The following is a 20,197-nucleotide window of genomic DNA, read 5'->3' on the forward strand; positions in this document are numbered from 1 at the left end:
TACATTTTGTCTACAACAACATGATGGTTGGCCACTTCATGTAAAATGGGAGGTTTGTCATGCAAATCCTCCTATTTTGCACTCATATTTATTTGGCCACTTCAATTTAGCCTATAGCATTTTCAAACATTTTCACATAGGTCCCTATTTCATAATTTCACTCACAAATGACAAAATCAAAGCATGAAAATTTGCCAACATTCACAGAATTCCCGAAAATTGGGGTGTTACACAAGTTGAACAAAGCTACTACGAATAGACCAATTGGTTTGATTAGGGCACAAGATATATTCTTATCCTGGTTGTAAATTAACTCATTCGTTGGTGCTACTAAGTTAACCCTAATCTATTTAGTCGAGACCTAAATCTTAATTTTCTCTTCCAAGACAAATCAAGATTATCAAATTAATACAACTTGATGATCAGACAAGCAGATTAAATAAGCACAAGACTAAATAAATAATTAACAGAAATCAAAACAATTGAAGAGAAACTAATTAATCAACTAAGAAATAGGATCCGTTGTTGTTTTAAAAAAGAAAGTTTATTTCATGTTGATTTGAGAAAACCACTCAAAAAGAGATTCATAACAAGCTTGCACCGATAAAAAGTACAAAGAAATAATCTAGAGAGAAAAACAATTATCGAATTGATGTTGAGTGCTCTAGATCTCTTCTTATTCTTCTTCTTCTTCTTGTCTTTAAAAGCTTGAAGTCCCCCTTGGTGTGAGAGAATTGTTTCTTTGCCTCCAATTCGTTTCTTTACTTCCTCCATTTTCTTTTTAAATCACGTCACCACTTATTTTTAGGGTTTTAATCTTTTCGCTCCACTAGATGCAGAATTGTGGTGGAGCAGATTGCTTTTTTTGGAAATTATGAATTTAAGATTGTGCTCGATCGCCTTCTCTTCACTACTTTTTACTCTATACTCCAAGCCTTCGATTATTCATTCAAACCTTACAATGTAGAGAGGAAAGTAGAAAGTAAATCTAAACTAACTCTAAAAATAATAAATATCAAATAAAATATAATCAAGCTGAAAAACAATAAAATTTAATAAAATTAACAAAATGTAATAAAATTAACCTAAATGCTAAAATTATCTCTTAAAATGTTATAAAGCTATACATAACTTTAAATATGAGAATTATCAAGAATCGATACAATTGAATGAATGAAAATAACAAGAAAGAGAAATAGATTGCATGTACCACTATCTCGTAGTGAATATGTTTTCTCACTAAGTACAAGAGATGACTTAGTGATGAAATTAATTATTTTGAGTTATTATTTAATTTATTATAATTAAATAATTAAAATTCAAGTCAAAATTAAATCAATTAATCAACACAGTTTTATTAAATTAGGCAATTAAATATATCCTCATATATTTTGGTACGATGAAGTTGTCGTGACTTTGATGAAAATAGAATTGGGTTGGGATTATAAATTAATTGGATGAAATTGTAACAACTCGATTTTCAGTGGTACCGAAAATGTGGTCTTGAAATCTCATTTTCGTAAACCGAGTCCGTAAATATAAAATAGAAATATTTACAGAGTTAATATAGAAAAACATTAAAGAATGATCAAATAATTTCGTTGATTAAATGGTTAATTAAAGCTCAGTGACTAAATTGTAAAAGTCTAATTGCTATAAAGTTTTAATTAAGAGAAAACTTGAGGACCTAGATGACAATTATTCAATGGACAAAAATGGAAAATAAATCAATAGTAAATATGATATAGTAGATGGTGATGGTGGAAAACATTAAGAGAGATTATTATTAATGAAGGAATAATAAAGTTTAATTGAACAAATTAACCAAAGTTAATTAACCTATAATCTATGTATAAAAAGTGAAGTGGAGAAACCTTCATCTTTTTCTATCATCCTACGGTCCACCAATTTTGAAACTAAAGAAAAACCTTCCAAGCTTTTAAAGCATTCGAACAAGCAAAATTTAAGGTAATTTAGTCTTTTTTCATGTAATTTTTATAGATTTATGATCATGAAAGGTTGATTTATGTAACACCCTTAACCCCGTCCCGTTACTGGAACAGGATTACAGAGTATTACCAGTCGTTACAGTACATTTGCACATAAACAAGTATAAATGCAATATATCCATCTAAATATAATTTTAATGGGTCCACAGTACTTTACAAGTGTAATTAAAACAAATTGGGATTCGATCCTAAAGCTTAGTAAACTTTTCGTGGAAATTTAAAATTTTCTTCTTTTGAACAGTACCACACGCCCGTGTGGCTAATTTAACATGCCCGTGAGGCATGGGACACGCCGTGTCCTCAACCCGTGTGCAACACTGACTTTTAAACATGGCTATGACACACGTCCGTGTGGCCTGCCCGTGTACTAAACTGACTTTAAGACACGGCCGTGGCAACCAAGGCACACGCCCGTGTGACAAACTATGTGAACTCAAAATGAACCTTATATTTTAAAAATTTACCAATCCTGAAAATTTCAATCCACAACCAATACAGATACCAATATTAAACCAATTCAAACACATTTTATATATTATCTAATACTTAACTTTAAACACTTATCATGTATCATTATCAATTATCAATTTACTTACTTCACTATTACAATCACAATCCAATATAACACACTTAAGACATCCTAGGTACATGCCATTACCGATAATTAACATGCTTTACCTTTTTGAGTTCGGGATCGGCTTATGATGCTAATTCGATGATCTGTATTTAACTTAACCTGCACACGCAAACAAACCGTATGCTGAATATGAACTCAGTGGTATTTCTATAAACCGATACTTAAATCAATAATAAATCATATATCAATGAACCATGAGAATTCAATATATTACTCCTAATAGTTCAATCATTTCTTTTTGATATATAATGCTAAGATCTTGTTAATCACTTTCGATGAAATGTATACAGTTTCAATGTTTATTCATTATTCGTCGATTTTTCATATTTATTCAGTAATAACCTGTGTTCAGTATCATTCAGACATTCAGTAGCAGTCCATTATTCAGTAACAATTAGTTTTTCAGTACTTTTATTTACAATTCATTTAAGTAATAATATTATTCACCTTTCATTCAATATTCTGTACTATCTCATTTCAATAACAGTCAATATACTTTGGTAACAACCAGTTTATCTTTATTGTTCAGTACCTGTCAGTCAACAGTAATAATCGGTTAATCATTAATATTTATTTATTCAGTATCAGTCGTTTATTCTGTAACAGTAAATTATTCAATAGCAGATAGTCTTTAATACTTTTTATTACCCCTATTAACATGACTCGAACTTGGACGGATACACGGATCCAACCCACACACCGGGGATAGTATACAGTGTTTCATCGGCCGAAGCTAGAATACGCCGTAAGGGTAATAGTAACAGTAACAGTCAGGTACAGAGTACCTCTTTGGAATGAATCCGGAACAGTCACAGTAGTCGACACATATAGTGTCTCATCGACACACAGTCGGAATATCCCTGAACACTTCCAATCCTATGGCATGCCAACTATATCCGACTAGCCCAATACAGTTAATAGGGATTTCAGTAAACTTTCAAATTTTCAATTTCATTTGTAATTTAATTTCAATTCAATTTAATACATTTTTCCATATCAATCCACATGCAAATCAATTTCAATGCAATATACATTTTTCAATTTTCCACTCAATATTCACATATTCTATTCAATATCAATAATCACTAATAATTCATGAATTTTTATTCAATTCAATACCATAATAATAATAATAATAATAATAATAATAATGATAATACTTACCATTCATATAAATAATAAATTCAACAAATAATTATTAGATTCGGTTTATAGAAATACAACCGTGGTTTTCGAGCTAACTCCCGTTGTCTTCGCCTTATTCTCGCTTAACCGAGATTTTTCGACACATCATTAGCTGCGGGAATTAATTAAATATTATTATTACATTATCATTAAAATTTTCACATTGAATATTTCAATTTCTATCCAACTTTTACTTAATTCCAATTTAGTCCCTAAACCGAGACTAACTTTTATTCTTCATATTTAACTCAATATTTTTATTCAATTTCCATTTCAAACTAATTTTAGAATAAAACCATAATTTCAAATTTCTTTCAATTTAATCCTCACCATTCAAAACTTATGAATTACTTTACAATTTAATCCTTATTTCACTTCTAATTTGAATTCCTATCAATTTAGCCCTTAATTCATCTTTTTGTTCAACATGAACAATGTTTAATAATTAACTATCTTTCAAAATATCAACTTAACTTCATCAAAACCTTATTCTAAAGCTTCTAAAACATCAAAATTAAGTAAAAGAGCTAAATTAACTTACCTATTAAACTTCTAAGCTTCAAACCTTTAATTTTCTCTTTCTTCTTTCTTTTCTCTTTTCTTTCTTCCTTCCCTGTTTTGTTCCACATTCTATTTCTTTCTTTTATTTCCTTTTTATTTACTTTACTTTTAATAATAATATATAATATACTTATATAATAAGCAAACATATATGTGTATTACAAGTGTATGTATACTATTGGTACACATATAAATTATTTTTACCATACACTTGTCTTATATTTAATTTATTTATCATATAATATCATTTTAATAATAATAAATACATTAATTATTTATTTAAATAATAAGTAAATACATACATGTATTACAAATGTATGTATTATATTAATTACACATGTATTTTATTTTTGCCATACACTTGGCACTCCTTTTTGGCTTATTTGCCTATTTAGTCCCTTTACTTTTCTTTATTCTATAATTAAACTTTCACTCTTCATTCAATTTAATCATTTTATCTAATTATCCTTAATTTAAGTTAATTCACTTAATTAAACTTTAAATTAATCACTCACTTAACTTCGTAAATATTTTTAATAAATATTTATGAATCCATTTTTCGAAATGGAGGCCCGAAAATATACTTTTTTGATGATCTTAAAGTTCGGGTTGTTACAATTTAACTAGTCCATTTACCAATTTCATAAGTTATTGAAGTTTTAGGAAGTTGCCATTGTTGATTAATTGATGAATTATACTTGACAGTTATAGATTTTGAGCTTAGAGTATGAAGAAAAACCTAAATTGTAAAGTTAGTTAAGCTTGCTTGTTAATTGTAAAGTTGCTTGTTAACTTTGTTACATTAGATATCAAATTGAATAAATGTAAAACCTATAATGAAATTCTGCTAGATATAGAAAGTATAAGGTCCCTAATGAGAGTGTGTGAAATTCGATTTTAATCCAAAGCTAGAAATAAAAAAATTATGCTAATCTCGAGTTCAAGGACTAAATTGAATAAAATATAAAATTTGGGAAATCGAAAAATGAATGTATTTAGGATCATGCATCTCATGAATATGAATGATAATGTTTAGTATTGATTTGGTATATGAACTATTTGTATATATCAAGAATTGGATCATAGTGGAGCTATTAGGGAAAAAACTAAAATTGTGGATTAGTCCTTGAAGAATCCACTCATTTTGTGTTTCGAATTGGTAAGTTGATTTGGAACTTACTACCTCTCTTTGTGTTATATATATATTTGTGTTTGTTTCATTATAATCATACTTGAATATAATTTGATATGTTAATGGAAATTGGCATACAAGGCTATGGAATGAATTGGAATTCGTAATGAAATGAGATAAATGCTTGCTATGTAATAGTACATTGTACAAGGTATGATATATAATTATGAATGATTACAACATATGATATGTAAATATGATGTATTATAGGGTTGAATATATAGATATGTATAGTTAATGCCCATGTGAACTTAATAGAATGTTAGGATACGATTGGCAAGCCAATAATGTCTTATATGCGTTTGTACGAGGGATGTATTTGAAAACATTTATACATTTGATGCCTATGGGCTTTGCGCTTTGGTGCCTTAGTGTGGTATAGTTCACCCGTGTATCTCAGCCCGTTTGACTAGGGTTTCATTGGGTGAGACATTAAAAGTGGATATTGTAATCAGAAAAAGGGAAATGAGCGAATTTTACATGTTATTATGATTTGTGATTCAAATTTAAATGACATGATTATGTGACTTGATAAAGATGTATGTAAGTGAGATGATATAGCATGATTTGGTATGAAATATTTTTTTATATGTTGTAACGTCTAACCTATTTGGATATCCATTTTGTTATTTATCAAGTTATGACATAATGTGTCAAGGTTTGTAACACCCTTTAACCCTTATATGTCGCCGGAATAAGGTTATGAAGCATTACCGTACTTTTCAGATCAAATACAAACATTACATATCATTTGGCATGCATGTCATAAATTAATCCTATTGTTCCTTTTATGAGCCCTCAAGGCTTAAAATATGCGTTAGAAATAAACCGGGACTAAATCGAGTACTCAGGGAATTATTTCGAAAACATAAAAAATTTTCAAAGAAACAGGGGACACACGCCCGTGTGGCCAGGCTGTGTGGTTCACACGATCAAGAGACACACCCGTCTCTCAAGCCGTGTGGGCATTCGAAATAGGGGAACACGGCTGTGTCCTAGCCAGTATCCAAATTTAGGTGTATACTGACTTGAGTCACAAAGCCAAGTCACACGCCCGTGTGCTAGGTCGTGTGTCACACATGGCTGACACACACGCCCGTGTCTTTGCCCGTGTAAAAATACCTGAGCATTCTATTTTGAAAATTTTAAGTTGTAGGGGACACACGACCAAACCACACGACCGTGTATTAGCTGTGTGTCTCACATGGTCCAGTCACACGCCCGTGTTGTGATATCCTGAATTAGGGCCTAATCAGAATAGTGGTTTCAGGACCACAAATCTGAGATAGAGATAATTATTGTATGATTATTTTGAGGTCTATGATATGATTGCATGATTGTGTGAAAATTTCATGAAGAAATTCTATGCATAAAGTGCTTAATTTGAAGTTAGGGACTAAATTGAATAAGTTACAAAACTTGCATTCTAGAAGTTTCTAGTATGAAATTTCTTTGAAATATTAATTAGGAGGTCTTAAATAGAAATTTGACCAATTTCCAAGTTTATGGACAAAAATTGGACATGGATAGAATTTTTGAAAGTTTAATAAGGAAGGGCATTTTGGTCATTTTGATATTAAATGAAATAAAATGGGAAAAATAACACAAAAATGATCATCTTCTCCATAAGTTGCTGCTGGATTTTGCTCTCCACCATTGCTAGGGTTTCAACACTTTTAAGCCTTGATTGTAAGTGATTTCTATGCCCGTTTTTAATGTTTTCTTTTACATTTTTTGAAATCCTCGTAGCTCGGTTTGCCTTTTTCTACCAATATTTTGAGCTAGGATTTATATTTAAAAATTTACCCATGAATAATATGCATGAATTTTGATGTTTTATGGTAGAATATGAAGCTTGAGATTGTGTTAAACAACCTTTGCTAAGTGATTTTACGTAAAAACGACTAAAATGACATAATCGGTAAAAATACCTAATGTTCATAAGTACATGTTAGAGTGAGAATTGGATGTTGCTATAGAAGGGAAAAATGATCAGCATATCATAAAACATAAGAAAATAGGATGAATTTTAATTTACGAGGTTTGGGGAAAAAGTGTAAATATGTGAAGGTTTAAGGGCAAAATTGTAATTTTTCCAAAATATGATTTTGGGTTGATTTGAATAACATGAGTCCTAATTAGGCTATATTTGAAATGATAGAGCAAGGAAAATCAAAATTCGGGCTAAAATCGGCAAAATACCAAGTTGTGGACAAAATGGTAAAAATGACCATTTTCGCATACGAGGTAAGTTCATATGTAAATATTGTAATATAACCGTTATTTTAAATCATTTAATGCTATTTATACGATATTATGATTGCTATCATGCAATTCTATGCTTTGTGATATTGTTGGACAACATGCAAAACTTTTATGAATTATGTGAAAAATATGAAAGACTACCGAAGTATCGTCATGGGTATTCCAAGGAGAATGGTAAAGGAGTACGAACGAGGAAAGTCCTGTTGAACCTTAGGAATAGATTCGGATATTTTGGCATCTGAACTCGTTGAGTTGAGTCCGAGTTCGTGAGATGTAACTAGGTATCCGAACTCGTTGAGTTGAGTTCGAGTTCACTTATGGATGCTAACGCTCGAGCTTGTTGAGTTGAGTCCGAGTTCGCTTATGGGCATGGTAGCTTGGCTACATATGTGGCACTTATGTGCAAACTTTCCATGTATCCGAGTTATATTCCGATGTGTTCAACGGGTAAAATTCCAGTGAAATAGAAGAATACTCAAGATGCAAGTGACGTATTGGTAAGTGTTGTAGAATGGGCACTTTGGACAAGTATGTACTTAACCCTCGGGTTGAGACTTGATATGACAACAATAATGTAGTAAGACGATGAATGATGAATAGAAATGTGATATATGTTTTTGTGATATTATGCTAATGTTGGTTGGTATAATTGCTTTGTTAAGTTATTTGTTATTTGCGTGTGAACTTACTAAGCATTTATGCTTACTCCTTCCCTTCCATTCCTTGTAGTTTTGACAAGCCGGTTTGGAGATCAGGACGGTCGGAGGCACGCTCACACTATCAACGGACCATCTCGGTATGGTGGCTTGCATATTTTGGGAATATGGCATGTATAGCATTATAATCCTTTTGTGTATATAGTCTTATGATATAGCTCATGGATGGCATGTAAATGTTTGAAAATGATTAGCTATTGGAGTGGCTAATCGAGATTACATTTGATAACACGTTTGCTTTATGTGCTAACTAATCTATGGAAATCCATAAAATGGTGAAATTGGCTATAAAATAGAATCACACAGCAGCAGTGACGTGAGTTTGAAAAATAACTAAAAATAGTAGAGATAGAATTAGATGATGAATAAAATATTTAATTGAAGCTTTATGAATCTATTTTCATGTGGAGGAAACAAAATAGGTAAAAGAGTTGTATTTTATGAGATATTTATGTTTTGGTGAAACAGGATCAGAGCAATTTCTGGATTCCCTATTCTGACTTTAGAAATTCACCATAATTTGTGTAAAAATAATTAGGACTCAAAATTTATATGTATGGATTCCTTATTGCGTATATTTTAAGTGAAACAAACCGTATAGTCATTGGATTTCTGTACAGAAATAAATTTGATTCGTAGTGCACAGGGGTCAGAGTAGCTAAACCCTGAAACAGGGGATACATTAACTAATAAAATGTACTAATTGGCCCTACTAAAATTCTAGAAAAAAAATTAGTAGATAGATATATGAGTCTAGTTTCAGGAAAAATTTACGGATCTTAATTTCGAGTTTTGAAACTCAAGATATGAATTTTTAAGCGATTGTGATGCAGTTAGCCAGCTTGTTTGGAAATTTTAAGAATAAATTATTTGAGATGTTTAATTAATGAATTAAGTCCGTTAACACCTCGTGCTCGACTCCGGCGATGGTCTCGGGTACGGGGGCATTACACGTGTGTCTAGCTGTGTGGACTCAAAATGAACCTTAAACATCAAGTTTATCATACCCTGCAATCTTAGACACCAAACAACTCAAAAACCATTCGTTCAACCAATTCAAAACACAATCAAATACCTTTAAAACATATCAAAGTAATCAACTTAGATACCTAACCAATGTTACCTCATAGATTCCATAATTATATTATCAAAACATAATAATTTAAACATTTTCCAATTTCAATCCAAATTTACCTATACCATATTCATTTAAACACTAATCTAAACATGCCATATTATAGTCTTAACATAATTCATACTCATTTAAATATAACCAACCAAAATTAACTTATAATCTTATTTACAGTCAATTCACAAAATAGTTAACATTTAGACGCCCTAGATACATGCCAACATAAAAGAGACATACTTCACCACATTTGAGATCAGGATCGTTGATGGATGTTGAATCGGTGATCACATTTAAGTACCTAACCTGCGTACAGAAAACAAAATCGTACGCTGAGTAAAAACTCAGTGGTATTTCTATAATCCGAATGCTCAAAAGTAAAGTAATATAACATACACATTTAATCATGCATTAACAATAGTCATTCAATTGAACAATTTATTCATAATACATTCAATTCTCATCATTTGCTATCTCAATTAGCTTTTCTCAATGTCACACAATCCATATATCTCATTTCTAATTTTACATTCGGTATTTTCAAATACCTTTCATATTATCACTTCATTTATTTACCCCTATTAACACGACTCAGACTCAGACGGATACACAGATCCAACCAAAACACACTAGTTTGGCACCCAGTGCCTCATCGGAAAATTCGAAGTAATAAATTGACACCCAGTGTCTCATCGGCTAAACCAAAGTAAATTGGCACCCAATGCCTTATCAAATTAATCCGAAGTAGTAAATTGACACCCAGTGTCTCATCAACTCAAGGTCGAAGTAGTCCCTAAACTCTTCCAATCCTATGGCATGCCATCTATATCTGACTCAGCCCAATACAGTTAATAGAGTTTTAATTCACTTTTCAAATGCCACAATCATCCAGTATTCAAATATCACATTAATCATAAATTCACATACATTCAATTCAATATCGTAATGCAGATCACTCACCTTATTCACTTACCATAAACGTTAAATCAACAATACAACAATTAATATTTGGATTCGGATTATAGAAATACAAACCAGAATTTTTGAGCTACTCCTCGTCAACTTTATCTTTTCCTTTCCTAGTCGTGGTTTTCGACACAATATTTGCTATGAAATTAAAACAATTAAAATTCATCAATACAATACAATTCAATTTCACATTAAATATTTCAATTTTTATTCAACATTTGCCTAATTTCTAATTTAGTCCCTAAATCGAGACTAACTTTATTTCTTCAAAATTAATTACAATTCAATTTCACATTAAATATTTCAATTTTTATTCAACATTTGCCTAATTTCTAATTTAGTCCCTAAACCGAGACTAACTTTATTTCTTCAAAATTAATTCCATATTTTCATTCAATTTCGACGTTAGACTAAATTCAACTCTCTAATTTCCTAAATTTCAAAATTTTCACAATTTAGTCCCTATTACTCAAAACTTATAATTTATTTTATAATTTAATCCCGCTTTTATTTTTAACTTAAAATTCTATCAATTTAATCCCAAATACTTAAATTATTCAGCATGAACAACATCTAAAAATTCAATAATTTCTAAAATTTCAACATAGGTTAAGTAATATTTAATACCGAGATTCTAAAACATAAAAATTAAAAGAAAAAAGACTAAATTAACTTACCAATTAAGCTTTGAACCTTGAACCCTAACTTTTTCTCCTTTCTTTCCCTTTTTCTTTTCTTTCGTTTTGCTTCTTTGTTTCTATTTTTTGTTTCTTTTACTTATTATAATAATATAATATAATATAATATAATATAATATACTTAAACATTAAGATATAATATTATAATTATAATATATATTTTTAACTTCAAATTTTTTAATAATAAACACTTATGTCGCGTCATTTATGAGCAAAGGCATAATTTTTCATTTAGTCCTTTTACTTTTTCTTTAATCTATAATTCAACTTTCACCCTATATGCAATTTAGTCCTTATACCTAATTACTTTTAATTCAAGCAAATTCACTTAACCGAAACCTAATTAACTACACAACTAACTTCATAAATATTTTTAATAAATATTTACGAGTTCGTTTTACTAAAATGAAGGCCCGAAAATACACTTTTTGATTACCCATGACTATCAGGTCGTTACAAGGTTAGCCAAATGTACGCTAAAATTATGGTAGCTAATATGCTTATATATGATCAAGGTAAGTATTGTATTTTTCATTTGAACTTACTAAACATTTATATGCTTACTCTAATTATTTCTCCTACTTGTAGATCTTGATTTTGTGGATTTCTCAAAGCCGAATCTTTGTGAACATCACACTATCATCAAAACAGTAGAAATATGTTCATTTTGGTTATTAAAGTTATGGCATGTATATAAGGTCATTACGTTATGTAAATGATCAACTTAATGTATGTGCCAAAAATGTAATTTTGGCTACGTTTGTGTTTGCATTTTAAGTTTGATATATGACCAAATAAGGTCCGCCCGAAAAGTAGGAGGGTTTGGGTAAAAATATAGGTTCAAAAAATGGGCTTGGGCAAAAAATAAGGCCAGTTTAAAAAATGAGTCGGGCCTCGGGTAAGTTTTTTTGGCCTGAGCCAAACTCGAATATGAAAAAAAAAACTTGTTATTTTTTTATTGTTTTCTTGTTGTTGTTGTTTTTTTTTTTTTACTATTTTGCTACCATTTCACTACTATGTTGCTACTATTTTGTTGTTATTGTTTGGATATTATATAACTCTTGTTTTATAGTTAATTTTATTACTGTTTTAGAGACATTTTCTTGTTAAGTTGCACTTATCTTAGTGTTATTTAAAATATATTTTTAAAAATTTATTTTCAATTTGTTGGGAAACATTTATTTTAATATTTTAGTATTTTTATTTATTATATTTTTTAAAAAAGTATATAAAAAATAATTTAAAATTAATACGGGCAGACCAGGCCTGAGTTTTAGCATTTTTATTCGAGCCGAGCTTGAGCAAAATTTTAAGCTCATTTTTAAGGTCGAGCTCAGATCTAAGAAACAAGTCTAAAATTTTGGTTGGGTCCTGCTTAACTCAGCCCATGGACACCTCTATTGGTCATGCTAAATGCCATTTAAACTCATGATTTCAAGATTACTTAAGCTTTATATGTCATAAATTGCTAAATGAGATATCTTGGCATGTTAATGTGGAAGTATGACTTGGAATGTATAAGTTTGAGTATGTGATTATGCTTTGTGATCCATGAATGCAAGAGTGTTATAAATGTGATTTGGAATAGTTCGGTATGATGTTATGCATTTGTAAAATTGCTTAATTGATGCTTGTTTGAATTTTGTAAGTTTATAAGGAAGAATAAACATGTTTGGTAGGGAGCATGAATCAAGTAACAACGTGATTTTTGCCAAAACAGGGGCAGCGTCTCGACTATATCCCCCCAACGTCTCGACATAGTTTGACAGTGAGTGGCGTTACGATATTGAGATTCCTAAAATCGCGACATAACTCATTGACTAGCTATGTCGCGATGTGGATGCTATGATGTCAAAATGTCAGCTCATAAGTTTGAAATCTTTTAAATTAACTCCATTTTTTACATTGAATTAATAAAAGAGCTTTCGTAAAGCTCATATAAGACCTTAAAATGTTTTTATATCATATTGAAAATGCGCTTTATGCTAATGAACATGTTGGAATGGTTGAATTGTCTTGAAGTTTACTATAGTTGCTCTGACAACGAATGTAGCATCCTGTAGCTTGGACCTAATGGTCAGGTTGGGCAAGGGGTGTTACAAAATTAATTACATTTAAATTAATTTATTAAATAAATAATATTTTTGGAAGTATAAAAGTTGGTTAAATTATACGAGTTGGTTAAAAGTTAGGATAACACATATAATTGTACTCAATACTAGAGATAGACCCAATAAGCCTATTTGTAACATGATGCACGACAGCCCTAACTCCCAAGCAAGGGTGTCGTGCCCCCCTTATTCCCTCAAAGGGAATTGTTATATTTTCTATTAAAATATTATTATTTAATTACCCCTTATTTAAGTAGAATTCTTATAACCTTTTCTTCTAAATAGGAACAAAGGGATGAGCCAAAATTTTATTCATATTTTGAGTGTTGTTAATCTGTCAGAAAATAGTGACAATTTATTTAAGGAATAAACTTTATTTTCTTGAGTGTTCAAGTTTTTGGTTACCTATAGAGAGGAATTGATTTTCCAACTACAAATTAATTAGAGTTTTCATTCTATGTGATCGGTTCATGAATTTGGATCCAAACTCTAAGCAACCCGACGTTCGATGATAGTGAAGAAAATAATTTGGTAGAATGCTAGGAAACGACCTAGATCACTTCGCTCAAAGCACATATACTAATTCAATTTAAGGTTTATTACTATAGGCATCACAATACTAATTCAGTTTTGGGTTTATTACTATAAATGCCACAATGCTAGGAAACATCCACTGTGTGGTAAACATTATTTTCTAAACTGATTAACATATAGTGTTTACAAGTGAAACCTCCCGTTAAAAACAATGTTTTTTTAATTAAAATTATATTCTATTTACATTAGAAAAATGAAATTGATTGAAATAAAAAAAATCAAAGGGCAAAATTATTCAAAATTTAATATTTTGGCTGAAATATAAGATTATCTAAAGAAGATGTTGTATTGAAATTACCTTTTATATTCTGAATCCTAAGACTTATGAATGTGAGATTATTGCTGTAATACCCCTACCCGTATTCATTGCCGGAATAGGGTACGAGGCATTACCGGAGTTTACGAATTAATTTTTTTTTTATATTCAATATAGCCCTTTTATAAATATCTAACCTTCCCTGTAATATTAAATCGAGACCAATCCACATCAACCAAATCAATTCAACATATTTTTATGATAGATTCATGCATTTATATAAAATAACGTCATCACATATCTATAACCAGGTTTGTTAACCATACTAATGGCTAACTTTACATTCATTTCACGTTAACATTTACTTTGTTAGCTTATACATGCCATTGATTTCCAAAATAAAGTTTCTTTATATACCGAAATCCTGAGGTTGACAGTGTGATGTGTCTCCGACCAAATCCGACCTCCGAGCTCTTAACACTTGATACTTGATTGTAAACAGTAAAAATCTATTAATCCCGAACTTTTTCCTTTCCTCGATCTAGCTTCGTATTTGAATCTTCTGGATCTAAATAAATAAATTTAATTATCAATTTAATACATTTCATGTTCATATGCAACATTCTCTATAATTCAACTATTATTTATAGTTCATTCAAAGCTGTCTACTTGAGTCATAGTCACTAAATTATTTATAACTTGAGCTACAGAACTCGAAATTAAGATCCGTTAATTTTCCCTGAAACTAGACTCATATATATTTTTACCATAAAATTTTCAGAATTTTTGGTTTAGCCAATCAGTACAGTTTATTCTTCAAAGTCACCCATGTTCTGTTGTCTAACAGTTCTGACCCTTCTTCACTAAAATAAATTATCTCTTTATACAGAATTCAAATGATGTTCTTGTTTGTTTCTATTAAAATAGACTCATTCAGAATTCTAGACATATAAATTTAAGTCCATAATTATTTTTATTCAATTTTTATAATTTCTCAAAGTCAGAACAGGGGAACCTGAATTCATTCTGACCTTGTCTCACAAAATTAATTATATCTCAAAATTTACAAATCCATTGCTTACAATATTTTTCTATGAGAAACTAGACTCAATAAGATTTAATTACATATTTTGTTCATCTTCTAATTCGATTCCTACAATTTTGGTGATTTTTCAAAGTTAGTCTACTGCTGCTGTCCAAACTGTTTTAGTGCAAGCTGTTTATTACCATTTTTCCCCTAAGCTTTTAATAAATGATAATTTCGTCCCTACTCAATTAGCCTCTCAATTGAGCTGATTTTTCTCAATTAACATTTTATTCTATCACCTTAAACTAGTTTACAACCTTTAGGAATCAGAATTTCAGCAATAGACTTTAATTCCAAACATTTTCACAATTAGGTCCCAAAAATCAATTTCCATTGAAATTGCCTAATAAAATCATCTCATAAACAAATTAAAGCTTTAATTTCATTCTATTTCATCATAAACTTACAGAACTCAACCATGGTGACTTTAAATTTCATCCATGAAATCAAAAACTAATGAATTTAATAGTAGGATCTAGTTGTAAAAGTCTTAGAAACACAAAATTACAAGAAAAAGGCAAGGATTAACTCACTTGGTGCAAAATTATGAAATACCAGCTTAGAGAACCCTCCTATGGCGTTTTTAGCTGCTGGAATTGAAGAGAAATGAAGAGAAATCTAGATATTTCCTATTTAGTCCTAGTTTTATTTAGTTAATTTTGCAATATTCCAATTTTACCCTTAATTTATCAATTTTTCTGCTGATTGCATACCCTTGCCGGCCAGCCCAAATAACTTTTGGGTCTAATTACCTTTAAATCCTTTCTCATTAGACTAATAAGCTATTTAATCACTCTAGCAACTTTTACACCTATTACAATTCAGTCCTTTTCATTTAATTGACTACCCAAACATTAAAATTTCCTAACTAAATTTTAATACCACATTAATAACATTTCATAAATATTTATAAAATTATTTTTTGACTCGGTTTTACGAGATAGAGGTCCCGATACCTTATTTTACCCAATTTCTTCAATAATTTCTTTTTCGAACTAATCACTAAATCGATAAAATTTTCCTATCAATATTTTCATACGATTTTCCTATCATATAAATTTTCAAGCAAAAATATTAAAATAAATTTTTCTTTAAATCGGATCTATGGTTACGAAACCATTGTTCCGATAACCTTGAATTTAGGCCATTACAATTGCCCAAAGGGAATGTTTGAAATTTAAACATGATAATCACATTCCTGAAATTTTACATTATCACCGGAAATGTAAGATTCTATGAATCAAACACCCTCTAAATGTAACTTTATTTTACACTAAACTTGAATGATATGTATGTTTTACACTAAACCACTTAAAGAATTGAATGTTCCAAGCTTTTCAAAAACTAACACAACAACTTGAATAAATTGCAACTAATAAGCTAGAGAGAATAATTAGAAAACCTACTCGCTTTACTGATGCGGTGGCTTATGCATTCCTAGTTGTAGTTGATAACATTCCTACTAGTTTTGATGAAGAAATACAATCCCTTCATAAGAAATCAAACTTGGAAGCTAGCTAGTTTGACAAAGGGAAAAAAGACAATTGGATGCGAGTGCGTGTTTGCAAAGAAAGAAAGATTTATTGGCCAAGATAAGATGCGCTACAAAACAAGATGGGTGGTGAAAGGTTTTGCCAAAAAGTAGGGAATTTATTACAATGATGTATTTTCTCTAATTGTGAAGCATTCCACTATTAGAATTTTATTGGATTTGGTGGCATAATTAGATTTGGAACTAGTTTGGTTGGATGTAAAAATTGTTTTTTTAAAGGAGACTTAGAAGAAGAAATCTATATGACTCAGCCAGAAGGATTCAAGGTTGTTGGAAAAGAAAATTTAGTGTGCAAACTTGGAAAATCATTGTCCGGTTTAAAGCAATCGCTGAAGTAGTGGTACAAGCGATTTGACAAGTTTATGATAGAAGAGAAGTACAGAAGAAACAAATATGATCGTTGCATGTAGATTCGCGAGCTTCAAGATGGTTCTATCATATATCTTCTCCTTTATGTTGATGATATGTTGATAGCTTTCAAAAGTCAAGTAGAGATTGAGAAGCTAAAAATAGTTGAAAAAGAAGTTTGAAATGAAGAATCTAGGAGAAACAAAGAAGATTTTGGGCATAGAGATAACTCGAGATAAAAGCTTGAAGAGGCTTTGTTTGAATCAAAAACAATATCTGAGAAAATTTCTAAAGCATTTTGGTATGAATAAAAAGTCAAAACCTGTTAGCACCTATCTGGCTCCTCATTTCAAGCTTAATGCCTCTATGTCGCCAAAGAATGATGCATAACGAGAATATATATCAAAGATACCATATGTAAATGTCGTTAGTAGCTTAATGTATGCTATGGTATGTACAAGACCTGACATTTCAAAAGTAGTTGGGGTTGTGAAGAGGTATGTGCATGATCCAGGAAAGGACCATTGGCAAGTTGTGAAAAGAATTTTGCGATATATCCATAATACAATGGATATTGGATTGATTTTTTAGCAAGAAGATAATCAGGGTGTGGTTGGATATTTTGATTTAGACTATGTTGGCGATTTGGACAAACGATAGTCAACTACCGGTTATGTGTTTACTCTTGCAAAGGCACAAGTTAGTTGGAAGTCTACTTTACAGTCAGCTGTTGCCTCATCTACTATAAAAGCGGAGTATGTGGAAATCATAGAGGCTGTTTTGGCTTCAAGGGTTGCTTGGTGAACTGGAAATTAAACAGAAATATGTTAAAATGTATTGTGATAGTCAGAGTACTATTCAATTAGCAAAGAATCAAGTTTATTATGCAAGGACAAAGGACATTGATGTCTAGCATTATTTTGTATGAAAGATTCTGGAAAATGGTGGAGTAAAGATCCTGAAAATTTCAACCACTGAGAATCTTGCAGATATGATGACTAAGGTTGTGACTGCGGTCAAGTTCCAACTATGTTTGGACTTTATCAATGTTAAAGCTTGAAGTTTGAATTTTGAAGGTACTATCAAATGTTGTTTTGCAAGAAGACTGAAGATGTGGAAATTTGCTAAGGTAGAGATTTGTTGAAATAGCACAATCCTACATCTAAAAAATACAAGGTTTTGGAGTGCTTGTACTACTATAAATAGAAGTACCTTTAAATCATGTCAAAATTTGTCATTTCCTTTCACCAAAAAAAAAATTGACATTTCTTTTATAAGGTAATCTTTCTCTTTCTATTTGTAATTTTTCACTTCTATGTTTTGCAATGAAATATATTTGACAATGTTTGACGACGTAGGCGTAATTTGTTAAATCTCATTAAAATTTTGGTGTTCTTTATTGTTTTTTCTTTCAATATTTTGTAGGGTACATTTGTAGTGATATATTATGTTATTAAATTACATTTGAGGGGGATTCTGACTAGGAAGTTGGGTTTTAAAATCGTCTGTGACCCCTCTAATCTTTACTGAGAATTAAACCCAATGTGCTTTTCTTATAAAATAATTTACTCTCTTTTATCTCATTCGCACAACACTCTAGCATTTTAAAAAAGTAAATAATTAAGATAGAAAATTAGATTGGGATGAAAAAAGAAAAAAGAATAGAAAGAATATTTTGATTTAAAAAACTTAACTTATGTTTTTTTTTTCAATGCGTTTGTTTTGAGTGAAGATGCTCTTACCATTCGCCTTTAGAAGTATAAAATATTGAATAGATTTTATTTTATTTTTGGTGAAAGATGAAAGAAAATACAAATTAAAACCTCGTAAGAGATTCTAAAAGCTTTATCTTGCTAAATAGACGTATTAACCATATCAGGAGGTACTGCAAAAATCTAGAGAGGTGGTTTCTAAGAAAGACTGATCTTTGCCAATTGATCTGAAATTAAATTGCACTCCCTGGTAACATACTTAATTTCCCATTGGCCTTTAGAACGCAAAAGTCTCTTAATTCTTCTAAGTACAGTAATGCCTGAATCTGCTGAAACATCCAGAGACAAAGCTTTTACCACTTCGAGACTATCAGTCAAAATCTAGAATTTTGTATATCCCTTGCTTAATAAAATAAGAACTCCATCAAGAACACCTCAAAGTTCAGCCTCTAAAAGTGAACATCTACCTAGATAGCTAGTGAACCCCAAAATCCAATTGCCACTTCTGTCTCTAATCACACCTCCCGCTAAGGCATTTCCTAAATCTTTAGCGACTGCTCCATCAGAAAGAAGGTGAACCCAATTATCTGTCAAATGATGACGAATTCCAGAACTGGTCACAGTAGATTTGGCTTCGGCTAAAAACGGTTCAAAATGTTGAGCCTAACTGAGAGAGGTTTTAATGATTTCATATGCTGCCCAAGTAGTGTTTTGAAAGATGAACAGATTCCTATTCTTCCAGAGTCTCCAAGCAATGATCCAAAAAAGCCGCGACCAGGTAACTTCCTTATCCTGCAACTTACCATGACAACAAAGATTAGTGTAAAACTAAATTTGAAGAGAATCAGAAAAAAACCTGAAAAGCTTTTCTGCGGGAACAACAAGCCTCCAAGCTTCCTTAGCCATGGAACAATCCTAGAGAACATGCAGAATATCCTCAGTGTCATGCCCACAGAGAAGACACGCACTACTTTGTCCAAACCCTCTCCTAACTCGTTCAGAATTTGTAAAAAGCCTCTGTTTAGCTACAAGCCATAGATAAAGACGAACTCTTTGAGGGCCTTGGTATTTCCAAACGACCTTCTAAACATCATCATTAGTATTCCAAGAACTCTCTTTTAAGGCCCAAATAATGGTTACTTGAGGACATAATTAAGCGCATACAAATGATGATAC

This window comes from Gossypium arboreum, chromosome 11 (assembly GCF_025698485.1).
Source record: "Gossypium arboreum isolate Shixiya-1 chromosome 11, ASM2569848v2, whole genome shotgun sequence".
NCBI classification, from domain to species: Eukaryota; Viridiplantae; Streptophyta; class Magnoliopsida; order Malvales; family Malvaceae; genus Gossypium; species Gossypium arboreum.